The sequence below is a fragment of the Lemur catta genome, chromosome 14, assembly GCF_020740605.2.
Source record: "Lemur catta isolate mLemCat1 chromosome 14, mLemCat1.pri, whole genome shotgun sequence".
Classification (NCBI taxonomy): domain Eukaryota; kingdom Metazoa; phylum Chordata; class Mammalia; order Primates; family Lemuridae; genus Lemur; species Lemur catta.
This window is the reverse complement of record NC_059141.1, coordinates 15796448-15808803: the sequence shown is the minus strand read 5'-3', so window position 1 is coordinate 15808803 and position 12356 is coordinate 15796448. Positions and strand designations below refer to the sequence as shown.

At 43.4% G+C, this 12356-nt stretch overlaps 1 long non-coding RNA gene across 2 annotated transcripts in view; it reads right to left on the bottom strand.

The window, feature by feature from the left end:
* Window positions 1–301: 301 nt before the first annotated feature.
* LOC123649676 overlaps window positions 302–12356 on the bottom strand; it is a 167371-nt gene continuing 155316 nt past the window's right edge. For both annotated transcript variants that reach the window (XR_006739103.1, XR_006739102.1), the window contains one exon: window positions 302–605. This is a non-coding gene — a long non-coding RNA (uncharacterized LOC123649676). The remainder of the gene's footprint in view (window positions 606–12356) is intronic.

Genomic DNA, 12356 nt, shown 5'->3' with positions numbered 1-12356 from the left:
TTTGCTCACGGCTGTCACCCACCAATCAGAGCTGGCCAGCTCCCCAAATCTCTACTGATACCAATCAACTTTCTCTTAAGACCACACATGATGTTCCTCTTTTTTATAACCCCACAAGCTTCTCTTTGTTCTTTGGACATACCAAAGACCACCCGGTTTGTGTATATGCCCCAAATTGCAATTCTTTCTTTCCAAATAAAACCTCAAATTTAGAGATTCATCTCTACATTTTTATTTTGACTTCAACACATGCAAACAGGCTCTTATAATAGGGAAACACAGATTGGGAGAGTCCCCTGATTAGAAACTTGGAAATAAGTGCTCTAAGTTTGAACATTCATATTTATGACTTATGTTACTGTTTGCTATGGAAAACAATAAGTGAAAATGGTAACACAACAGACCTTTAATATTCTTCAAAATTTTGGGCAGAAATCCACCCTCAACCCCATTATTCAAAATCAAAAATGGCAAATACTTGGTCCGTGGGGTTCACTTCCGAGGCCTCTGCTACAGCAGACAATGCCGAATGATCACAGTGTTCTTTCTTGTTGAGCTGAGATGCAGCAGGGGAATCCCTCTGAACACAGTGTCCTCAGCAGCCACTATAATCAACCAGAAATGTCATGTGAGATGAAACCCACTGGCCATCCCCATTCTGAGTTAATGAAGTCTTGCTGTATGCGTGTAAGCCCAGGTGCCACCTGCGATGGCCTCAGCCGAAAAGCTCTCATGTCTTTAATTTCAATTCCAGACTCACCATTGTGGGGACACAGCCTTCTGTACAAAGTGAATCAACTATCCTGTTTTTCTCTCTCACCAGTGTTTCTCTCTGGGGTCACCGGAATGTAGACCAAAAGGCAGCCAAGAAACCTTGTTGGGAGCAGTTCTTACCACTAAAAGTCCTTTAAAAGTCAAGTCCTGATAAGAAACCAGTCCCCCCAAAGACAAGTGTGTTGGAGACTGGGTCTGGCCCCAGCTTCCTTAACAAATCGGTAGTGCTCAAATCTGGCCATGAGCCATTTTCTATAATGTTCTCACTGATCTTATTTCAGAGAATTATACCAGTTTTGCAGCAAATGACAAGGAAGGTCTGGCTCCTGAGATTAGTCAAAGGCCAATTAAAGTTTCTTAGGGCCCTTTCCTTCTGCTGCAGTGTCACCATGAATGACTCTGTGGTGCAGTGTCGGGCTGACATTTCGTAAGCCAATATCACATTTTGGGAGTGATTAAAATTTTCATCTCAGTCACCTACCTGGCCAACTGCCAGTAGCCATGAAACAAAAGAATTATAGTCAATTCACATCCATTAAGAGAATGACTTGAAATACTATCAGTTTAGCCTCTGTGGAGCTTAATCTGATTTCAGGAAGGAAGAAGAGTTGCACAATTAAAGGAGAGAGGAAAGGCAGGAAAGAAATTCAGATGAGAATTTTCTTCAAAGCCCAAGGCCTTTTTGGTTTGTTCATTTCCATAAGGATTTATTAAGTACCTGTCGAGTTCTTATTACTGTGGTAGACCCTGAAAGTGTACAGAGGAAGGAGAAAACACTAGCAATGCTTGTCTTTGGAATTTGCACTCTAATAGGGGAAAAATACCATATACTGAGGAAGCAGGCACACAATTAGTGAATGCATGTTAGCAGGAATTTCTTCAACATCCTTTAGGTGCTTGGCACAGTTGGAGAAAGAAAAGAAGGAAAATGAAAAATGATAGTTGACATTTATGTGGCTCTTACTATGTGCTTCGCATTAAGTCTTTTACACAGGTTGACCCAGTCTTCACAACTCTATGATGTACGTACCATGATTATCTCCATTTTTCAGATGAGGAAACTGAGGCCCAAAGAAGTGAAGACTCTTGTCCAGATCACATAATCAGTAAGAGGAGGAGCTGGGATTTGCACACAGAGAGTCTGGCCCTAGAACCTGAGGTTGCAACCATTATTCTATGTTGTTTCCCAAGACCACGGGGTGGTTGAGGATTTACATCCTCCCTAGGGAAATGAGTTAAATTAGAGGAAGAGGATGGAAAAATGGAGGCAAGGATGGAAAAATAGACGGTGATGAGAACAGGAAGGGGGAAGGGTCTGCTTTGAACTCTGGGCATGGATGTGTCTGCATGGAGAAGGTTCCAGACCAGGAGGAGAGCAGGAACAGAGGTAACTGAGAGAGTGTGACTGCAGTTGGCTAAAGGATTTGCAGCTGTCCAAGAAAGAGGATTCATTAAGTCAAAGGTTGTGTTCCCATGTGGACAGGAGGTATAGCAGTGGGGACAGAGCAAGGATTTGGAACTTGACACACCTGGGTTTAAAGTTTGATTTTGCCGCATGCTCCTCAAGTGACATTGAGGAAGTTACCTCTATTAACCATTTCCCCTAAAATAGGAAGAATGGTTATCGAAGAATAGGGAGAATCTTGCACCTTGTAAGGAATTCATTTTTTTAAATTGCTTTCATAGATTTAGGAGGTACAAGTGAAGTGTTACATGGATATACTGTGCGGTGGTGAAGTGTGGGCTTTTTGTGTAACTCTTACCTGAATAATGTATGTAGTTCCCATTAAGGATTCATTTATTTATTTCTTCAAAAATATTCACTGAATGCCAGTTGTGTGCCATGTGCTGTGCTAGATGTTGGAACAACAAACAAGAGTAACATGATTGCTGCCCTCCTAGAACTTGCATCCCAACTGGGGAGGCAAAATGACAAACAAGCAGAAAAAATAATTTCAGATTACAAGAGAGGTTTTGAAGAAAAACTCAGGATTGACGCCAAATGGACTTAATATCAATTGCAGTATCTAGGAAGGACAGTGTCTAGTATGTAGAAAGCAATCAATGCATGTGGCTTTCATTTTACATAACATCAGATAGCGCCATCTTGGAATTCAACATGTGAGAGGAAACCATGGTGTCTGATACCCTTCCCTGTCCACTCAGCAGGCATTTCTCCTTTCTTACTTGCTTACAAATTCTTATTTAGTCAAAGTTTCATCTTCCAGCATAAAGAAGTGCCTTGGCTTCTTTTAAAGCACATGGTAATCCCTCTCACCTCACCAGGGACTTGTTTAGGGGAAGTCACATGACTCAGTTCTGGTAGAGGGGACATAAGGGGAATTCTACAGAGGGGACTTATGGGTAAGAGTTTCTTGCTCTAAAAACAACCAACCAAACAAAAGGCACACAGAGAAAATAGGCCCTCCTCTCTCCTGCTGGCACTTGCATGTGATAGTTAGACATGCAGTATGTAGTCCTCTTGGGGCCATGAAGGAGCCAGCCTAGGGGGTGAGCCAGCATGCTGAGTATGTCAGAGAAGAAAGGTGGACAGAATATGGGTTGGTGATGCTTGTTGGGACATTGAGTTAGTCACCTTGGAAACACTCCATCATACATCCCATGTTAGGTGAGATAAAGAACAGTGGTACTTATTGTTCAAGCCATTTGGGGCTGAATTTTCTGTTACTGGCAGCCAAAGCATCCTGACCAATAGAGGCATCATATGGAAACAATGAAAGCTCACAGTAGTAGGGTTTGTTTCTTGTGAAGGGCTGTTGATAACAAGAGAGGAAAAGAGGATGACTTTTTATGCTTTCGTGCATCTTTGGAAAATCATCCCCATATTTGGTCAAAAAATCTTTAGGGAAGAACTTCCCGTTCCCATGGCTTGTCAGGGTGTCTCCTGAGGACTCCACCCTCGAATGTGGGCATGCACACCCCAGGGGACTCCCCTGGGCAATGTGCTGGGGGGACAGGAAGCCCCAGATAGATACTGTACATCTCCAAGGAAACATTTCCTACCAAAATGTGGGAAGAAACTCTGAAATGCAACTTTATGAGGATAGGAACCTTATCGATTTTGTTCACTGCTTTTTCCTCAGTGCTCAGAACAGCTCAACAAATATCCGTGACATGAATAAATAAGTGAGTTGAAATTAACATGAATGTTTTAGAATTATATAAGCATGGCATGAATTTTTAATATCCAAACAGGTAAGCATACTGGGGGTGTGTCTTCATATTTTCTACCACGAATGGCACTTGGTGAAAATGTTTTAAGAGTTGCTTCTTAAAAATATCCAACCTGACTTTAATTTGAGACTCACCATGTATTGTGAAGACCACCTTGTGGTGTTTTTTCCTGAATCATGTTCCTACACAGACAGCCGTCAGATCTCCAGGCCAGCCACAGCTCTGACTGTGAGGGAATACCCTCACACCCTGACAAGCCAATAGGCAATTTTTTCCTAAATCATTTTCCATAATCCAAATCTGCATCTTCAGTCCAGAATAACTAGAAGGATCTCAAATAGCACAGTTGGGTGGCCTTTGCTGGAGCTATTGGTTTCCCCCTGTTGACAGCAGGGTTCTCCCCCTCCCTATCCTCCAAAGCCTGGCTGGAAGCCCATTCAAGTTTTCCTCACTTCCTAGGCCAGAGTGAGCTAACTCTCATATCTCCCAATCTCCGTAGTACTTTATCACTGGGTATTAACACATCAAATGGCAGCCCAGGACAAAGCCAGGGGGAGCCCACATTCTGTCTTTCCAACAATATGTTCACTCTAAGAGGCAGAGGCCAAGCCTTTTGCTTTTTCATATTTCCTATTGTACTTATAATATTTCTGGGCCAAGTCCTGGTTGTGTGTGTCACTTACAGGATATTCTTAAAGTTTCTGAACCTCAGTTTCCCCAATTGTAAAATGTATACTGTATTCGTAGGTTCTTTATGACTATGGTCCCCAACCCCTGGGCCGTAGACTGGTACCAGTTCATGGCCTGTTAGGAACCGGGCCACACAGTAGCAGGTGAGCAAGGGCAGCTTCATCTGTATTAACAGCCATTCCCCATTGCTTGCATCACTGCCTGAGCTCTGCCTCCTGTCAGATTCTGTTAGATTCTCATAGGAGCACAAACCCTACTGTAAACTATGCACATGAGGGATCTATGGTACGCGCTCCTTATGAGAATCTAATGCTTGATGATCTGAGGTGGAGCTGAGGCGGTGATGGTAGCACTGCGGAGCACCTGAAAATGCAGATTATTAGCAGAGAGATTCGACTGCACAGAGACCATAATAAATCAATTGCTTGCAGACTCATATCAAAACCCTATCAGTGAGTGGCAAGTGACAATGTAATAATAATAGAAATAAAGTACACAATAAATGTAATGTGCTTGAATTATCCCAAAGCCATTCCCCCTCTCCCCCAGCTGGTCAGTGGAAAAATTGTCTTCCCTGAAACCGATCCCTGGTGCTAAAAAAGTTTAGGACTCCTGCTTTATAAGGTTATTGTAAATATTAAAGAGATGTAAAAAGTATAAAGTATCTCTTATAATATTTAGTGCTGGTTTGCACTCAAAGATTACTGTTATTAGTATGTGGTAAGTGCTCAAGCCTTGTTTAAGGATTTATTGGATGATCCATTCTCCGATTACTGAGAATACTCTTGGCTTATCTAGGCAGCAGTGCTATGGCTGCACTTGAAACATGGAGTTTCTCTAACCCTGCTCTGAAATTGTTAGAGAGGAGAAACCAGTGGTTTCAGGGAAATGGCAACCTGCAGGAAGGCTGGGCCAGTCTCCACTCTCTCTGAGTGGTCACCAGCCCCTGGCTCAACAAGAGCCCCAGGACAAGGAGACAAAGTGAAGAGTTGTCAGGGGTTATTGGGGAAGGCAAGGTCTGTAGCATGAGCAGTGTCCTCTGCAAGGTGAGCTTATGAGAACCTGGACAGCCCTGGACCTCTCAGAGGGTCATGCGATGAAGATGAAGATGAAGACGTCTGAGAGCCACCTGCCCTTTGGAGGGAGCTGACTGACCCACCAAGCCAGTTCCTTCACTTTAATTGGCTTTTGTTACTGGTCCAGTCTCACCTTGAGAGTGCTGCTGGAAGGATCAGGCAGGAGATTCCAACTTGTTCTCATTCTACTGAGACATAAAAGAAACTGCTGAGATGCCAACAACCGACAAAGTCATTGGCTCTTTTCTCACCTTTCCAGCCTGAGTCCTGGGCCACCAGGGGTGACCCTCAAAGCATTGTCCACTGCTGAGGTCCAGTCTCCACACAAAGCCTACCTAGAACACCAGGTGGCAAATGGACTGTTGGAGCTGGTGGTTCTTCAGAGGCCATTGACGGTACCCTCCTCACTATGCAGATGGGGAAACTGAGGACCACACAGAAGGGACTTGTACAGACCCCACGGCTCATCGATGTTAAATCTGGACCTGATTCTTCCTCTTTTGTTCTTTCTAACCCTAAATGTAGTTAGAAGCCCATTTTTGCTCTGAAAGACAGAAAGTGGCCTCTGCCCATAAAAGTTGATTTTATACAACAAACCCCAGAAAAGAAGAACACGTCAGCATGTCTTTGGCCTGGACCCAAAGAGCTCCTACATCGTGGAGGAACAGATGAATTAATTCTTGCTGTCTTCTTATCCTGAGCCCTTTGTAGCGTTTTTGCTACCCACGAGATTTATAAACCCGCACATTTCACCCTCTCCTGTAATGTGGCTTTTACAAGAACATGGCCCAGAAACAGGTCCGCATAGAAGGTTTCATGACTACTGTGAATCGTGTTAGTAATATGGACACGTGCTAGTGCACACTGTGCCAGAGGCTGCTCTACATCCTTTCCATATATTAACTCATTTAATCCTCACAACAATTCTATCGATTCAGGTTGTAAATGAGGAAGCTGAGGCATAGGAGAGCTAAATAACCAGCTCAAGATCACCCAGCTTGTAGGCAGTAGGGTTGGGATTTGAGTTTAGCAAGTCTGACTGCAGAGCCCGCGCCTTCAACCCGGTTGCAGCAAGTGGTGCTTTAGAACTGGGATGTACTATTATTTATTCATTTATTGTTTTAATCATTGATTACAAATTCTGTCTCCCTTTTCCCAGCAGCGAGAGGTGGAATGGGTTCAGAAAGGCAGTGACTCTGCCAGGCAGGAAAGAAACTCACTTTCTCTCTCCCTCTCCTCTCTTTGCATTGTGCTGCGGCCATTAAAATGCCATCTCCCCTCCTGGAGGTAACTGCCCGCTCCTCCATTGCATGCTCAGATACTCACCTCCCAAGGCTGAGGTCAGTACTGGATTAAGTTTTCATATTCCCTTGGGGTAAAACTTACAGATTCTCAGTTGTGCAGTGAAAAATAGCCATTTGATCTTTCTCAACTCTGTATGAAGCTTATGAACTAGTCTCTGGAAACCACTTACATGACAGGAATAAAGAAGAGGGAGCCCAGTCCTCCTCCTCAGAAGAAGGGTTAGAAGGCTGGAATAATTCATCAAGACCTCCCACCCCTGCCACCACGGATACACACACACTCACAGCCCTGCGCTCCGGTCTGTCAGAGCATCCGTGTGGCCTCTGATTATGTGACTTTGATTAATTTCTAAGGAAAAGATCAGCTTTGCTAGAGCGTATGTTGTGCTTTCTCCAAATCAGGGCAAATAATATTACTTCTCCAAATGTTGCTATTAGAATGAGATTTATATTTACCTAGAGAGGCTGCTCCTGAGAGGGATGCAGTGAGAAGTTTATGCTACAGACAGAATAATCTGCCCTGCTGAAATGTGATTTGCTGCAGAGGGCTGTTTGGGATTTGGATAAATGAGAAAGATAAACACGATGACTCCTGGTGGTTTTTAGTAACATGATTATCGCTGGGGAATAGATCTTTCTCTCTTCCTGTGTCTCCCACCTTCTCAGCTTATGAATGAGCCAAAAAGAAATTTTTGCAAAATAGAGGATTGAGATGGTTAGGCTGTGACATATGCCCTCATCCACACTGTTGTCCTTGCACATGTGTCCAGGGTTACACTTGCACCTGCTTGCACACACATGCCTGCCCATACACACATGTGTGCACAGGGCATGCACAGGCATGTGCACACTGTGGCACCTGGACCTCAGCTTGGGAAGCCTGGTGGGCAGAGGAACAAAATTCTCCCTACTAGAGTCACCTTATCTCCACCACCAGGTAGAGCACATTGGGCCCTAGAGGAACTACCAATATACTGGCAGGGAGCAATTTGTCTCCCAAGATAAAGCTATAAAATTCAGGCAAAATAAAAATAAATTTGGCTATAAAGCCCCTAGCTGCTCAGAGTTTTGCTGTTAGTGATTTCAAGCTACAGAAAAGAAGTATTTTATGGGTGTGGTTGGCCTTACATCACACCTATGTGTTTTGTAGTTCAGAGTCAGAACTGGAAAGAGGACCCAGGAGTTCTAGATTCAGGCTGGTCCTCTATTTGTTTATCATTTATGGAGCGCTCACTTGTGTGCTAGGTTGTTCTAGGTCTCTGAGGAAGAATCAGAGATAGTCCTGGGTCAAGAAGTCGTCAAAGCGTTACTGCAAGGAGATCACATATGAGCTTAGAAAGTAAGAGACACCAAATGAGAATCACAGAGGGAAGTCGCTGCAAGGGAAATGGCTCCTCTGGCTGGGGAGTGGGGAAAGGTCACTGTGGACCTAGCCTTCGAGTGGTGCTGTGGAGGAGATCTAAGATTTGGACAGAAAGTGATGGAGGAGAATGGGCATTTCTGGCAAAGAAAATAGTATAATTAAGGGTAAGGAGAGAGGAAAGTGGGGAGTGGGGAATGTGTTTAGCACACTGACTGCCACAATAGAAAAAAAATTTTTTTTTCCCTGGGGCCATTGTGTTTTATTACGATAATAGAATAAAAACTTCGAAAACAAAATGATCCTTTCTAATTTAATGAAAAATTTGTTATTTTTATTGTTTTCTGTGTTTTTTTTTCAATGAAAAGTAATACAAAAACATGAAAATTAGTAATGTAAAAAGTAATGTGAAAATTTGAAAAATAGTTCATCAGGGTAAAGTGTTTTCCTTGACTCGTCAGGCTTAAGGATAATTTAAAGGTAAACATAAAAAAAAAAAAGTAAAGAGATGTGTGAGTTATAAATGCTTCACAAAGCCCTGGGCTCAAAACTAGCATGAGTTGCATACAACTCACATGGCAGTTAATGTGTTAGACGATAAATGAATAGGCCATTCTAGACCATGGAGCACGTGCGTGAATGTAGAGGAGAGGAGAGCAGGTAGGAAATAAAACATCTTTTCTAAGTTCCCTTTTCTGCCTGTGTTCAACCCCTTCCACTTTAGTCCGATCTGGTCATGCCCCAGATGGCTGAGCTGAAAGCCTTTTCACAGGTAGCAATCACTGTCACCAAGTAAGGCTGGACAAGGGTGCTGTGCTCAGGACAGGGTAATTAGTGGAGGCTTCTGGAGCATGTCTGGGGAGGAGACATGCCCCTATTCTTCCTGCCTATGCTGTTTCTTTTGCCTGGGCTCTTTTTCCTTTTCCCATCACCATTTATCTAAATCATAGTCATCCTCTAAGAGGAAACTCAAATGCAGATTCTTCCTTAATATCCTCAGCCAGAAACAACTACTCTTTTTCTGGAAACATGAAATTTGTATTCCTGTGGGATGTTGATGGGATTCTCCTATTAACAGTGGAAAACCCCAAATGATTAGCTGTGCCCCAGTTCCCGATTCTGTTCGGTCTCTGTGTGTCTATTCCTGTAAAAAGTTCTTATTATGGATCTTAATTCAACTGCCAAACTGGGGCTTAATGAGCATAAAATGTATTAAAAAAGAAGATTAAAGGGTCAAACACTGTAGCTCTGAACTTTGAATCTGCTCTATTGCAAATGTGACTGACAGGGTGAGAGGGTGAGCATGTTATTCCAGCTCCTCTCATTAGGAATCTCGGAAGGAACCAGGCATTTCTAAAACTCTGAGTGCCCAGGGAGGCTTTGAGAATGGGATGCACCACCACCTGGCAAAGAAGAAGTCTTCAAGCTCCTTATCAATGGCCCAGAAGACAACAACATCAATGGCCCCAGCCGGGGCTCTTCCAACATGTGATTCAAACCAAAGTGATTGTCTTCCTTCCCCCAGACGTGGCTGCTTCTCCTGTGTTGGCTGTTTCAGTCGGCGTCTGCACCATCCACACAACTGCTCAATTCAGAGAAGCTAGAGGTCATCCTCAGCACTGCTCTCCCTTGCTCTCCATTTCCATTCATTCTGTCAAGTCTTGCGATTTTATGCACATCATCCAAATCCATCCCCTGCTTACCACCTTTTCCTCTTTCCACCTTTTCATCCATCACCCCAGCTGAGCCATTATCCTCTATTACCTGGATAATTGCAGCAGCCTCCTAACACTTTTACCCCCATACAGTCTTGCCTCCCTCATGCCCGTTCCCCACATTGCAGCTAGATTGATGTCACATCTACCGCTCATTCTTTATATCACTGCTTACAGCCATCCAGGGGCTTCCTGCTACTCTCAGGTAGGATCCAATCATATAGGCCAGGTGGGTCGTGGCCAGGAATTTGCAACTATTTTACTTCTTCATCTTCCCTGACTCTCTCCTTGAACTCTAAATGTCATGGCATTTTTTTCAGAGTTTAAATACGGCAAGGTCTTCTTTTGCTCAGGGCATTTTTCAGATTGCCTTTCCTTCTGCCTAGAATGTGCACCCTCATCTCCTCATCCCTCAAATCATCCTTTAGCTTTCAGCTTAATGGTCGCTTCTTCAGGGAGGTCTTCCTTTATCCAACAAGCTAGATAATGTCCTCTTACAGGCTCTGAAGAACCATGTGCTTCTTGTTCAGTATTCTTATCACAGTTGATAATTAGACATTCAGGAATGAAAAAAATATATCTCTTCTACTAGACTGAAACTCTTTCGGGAATTTAAGGTACATGGCTGATTTCTCATTATCGTATTTCTGGAACATAGCACAGTTCCTGGCATTTAATACGTGCTCAGTCAACATTTCTTTTGAATGAATTAAGTAGTTGATAAATTAATAAACAGACCATATATCTACAAAGAAGAACCCAAGACAGCTAGTCCCTGGGAGAGAACTTCCTTATAAAGTGACTAGTTGGGTTGGTCCTTGGTCTTATTTCCTTTTCTCTAGATCTTTCCAGGCCTACAGAATGTGACTGCTATAGAGAAAATGTGCATGTCAAGCCCTGGAAAAGGTACGGGTTCCAAATTGGGGGATGGTGTGACCCTTTGGGAATAAACCCCTCCCTGGATATTAGGACTTAGACATCCTGTGTCCTGCCTCAGACTAACCTCTCACTTCAGAAATTCTTCCCATATTTATAAGAGTATACTTTCAGAAAGTTGAGTCTAGCTTTCAGTGTTATGAACTTCCAGACTTTGCCTGAAGCAGCCTCCTAAGTTGTCTTCACAGCTTCTGTTTCTCCAAATGTCCACCACTCGGACACTACTGCTGTTTGCATTCTCCCAAAGCAGACCCTTCCATCTGTTACTCTCTTACACAAAACCCAACAGGATGGAGCCCAAGTGGTGTGGCTTACAGCAAGTCAATATCTATCTCTGAGTATCCTGTCCCTTGAGTTTAAAATGATCTGTAAGCCACTTCCCAGATTCATTACACTATATGACTCCAACCCCTGGGTATGGCCCTGAGGGCTCTTCTGGCCGCATCTCACTGATCCAAGCCAGCTCTGGTTCCCGACACACACACACTAATGTGGTGAGTCAGTTCTCTCTTCTGGTCCTCCCCTGTTCATTTCTCTCTCGCAGGGTTGTCAAGGCATAATTTAAATCCCACCCCTCCCTTGGTGTGTTCTCCCTCTAAAGGCTATCAGCCTCTGTGTTAGTTAGGATACGCTAAGTTATGCTGCAGTAGCAAATTTACCTCAAACTGCAGTGGCTTAACACACGATAAAAATAGATTTTTCCCATGAGACATACCTAGCGCAGGTCTGCACAGGGCTTTGATCCTCAAAGGAAATAAGGAGCCGAGGCTCACAAAGCCTTAACCATCTGGAATATTTCTGGGGAAAAGAGTACTTAGGAAGTTCACATGTACATTTCTTGTTTTGGTTCAGAAGTAACACAAGCCACCTCCACTCACAGGTTACTGTCCAGAACTAATCACGTGGCTCTGACCAAACACCGCTGTTAAAGCAAGTCAAACTTCAGTGCATATGACACTCCAAGTCAAGACCCTCATGGTGTCATGTGGTACCGGATTTTCTTTCCATTCTGAATACACACAGTATTTTATGCCTGGAGATCTTATTAATATAATAGATGGAAGGCCAAACTTTGGCCTTACTTTGATATTTGCTCTGTATTATGTTTGACCTGTTTCCTTTAGCAGATGATAAATGCCCTTAAAACAAGGACCTTTCCAATATTAATAAATAACTCCCTCAAGCAGCAGGGGTAGAGGAAAAAGCTCTGGCTATGAGTGGAGCTTTGTCTTTGGAAAGTTGCATGCCCTTGGGCTAATTATTTAACCTCTGATGACAGCATAGTCTTGAACTTTAGAACAAGGGC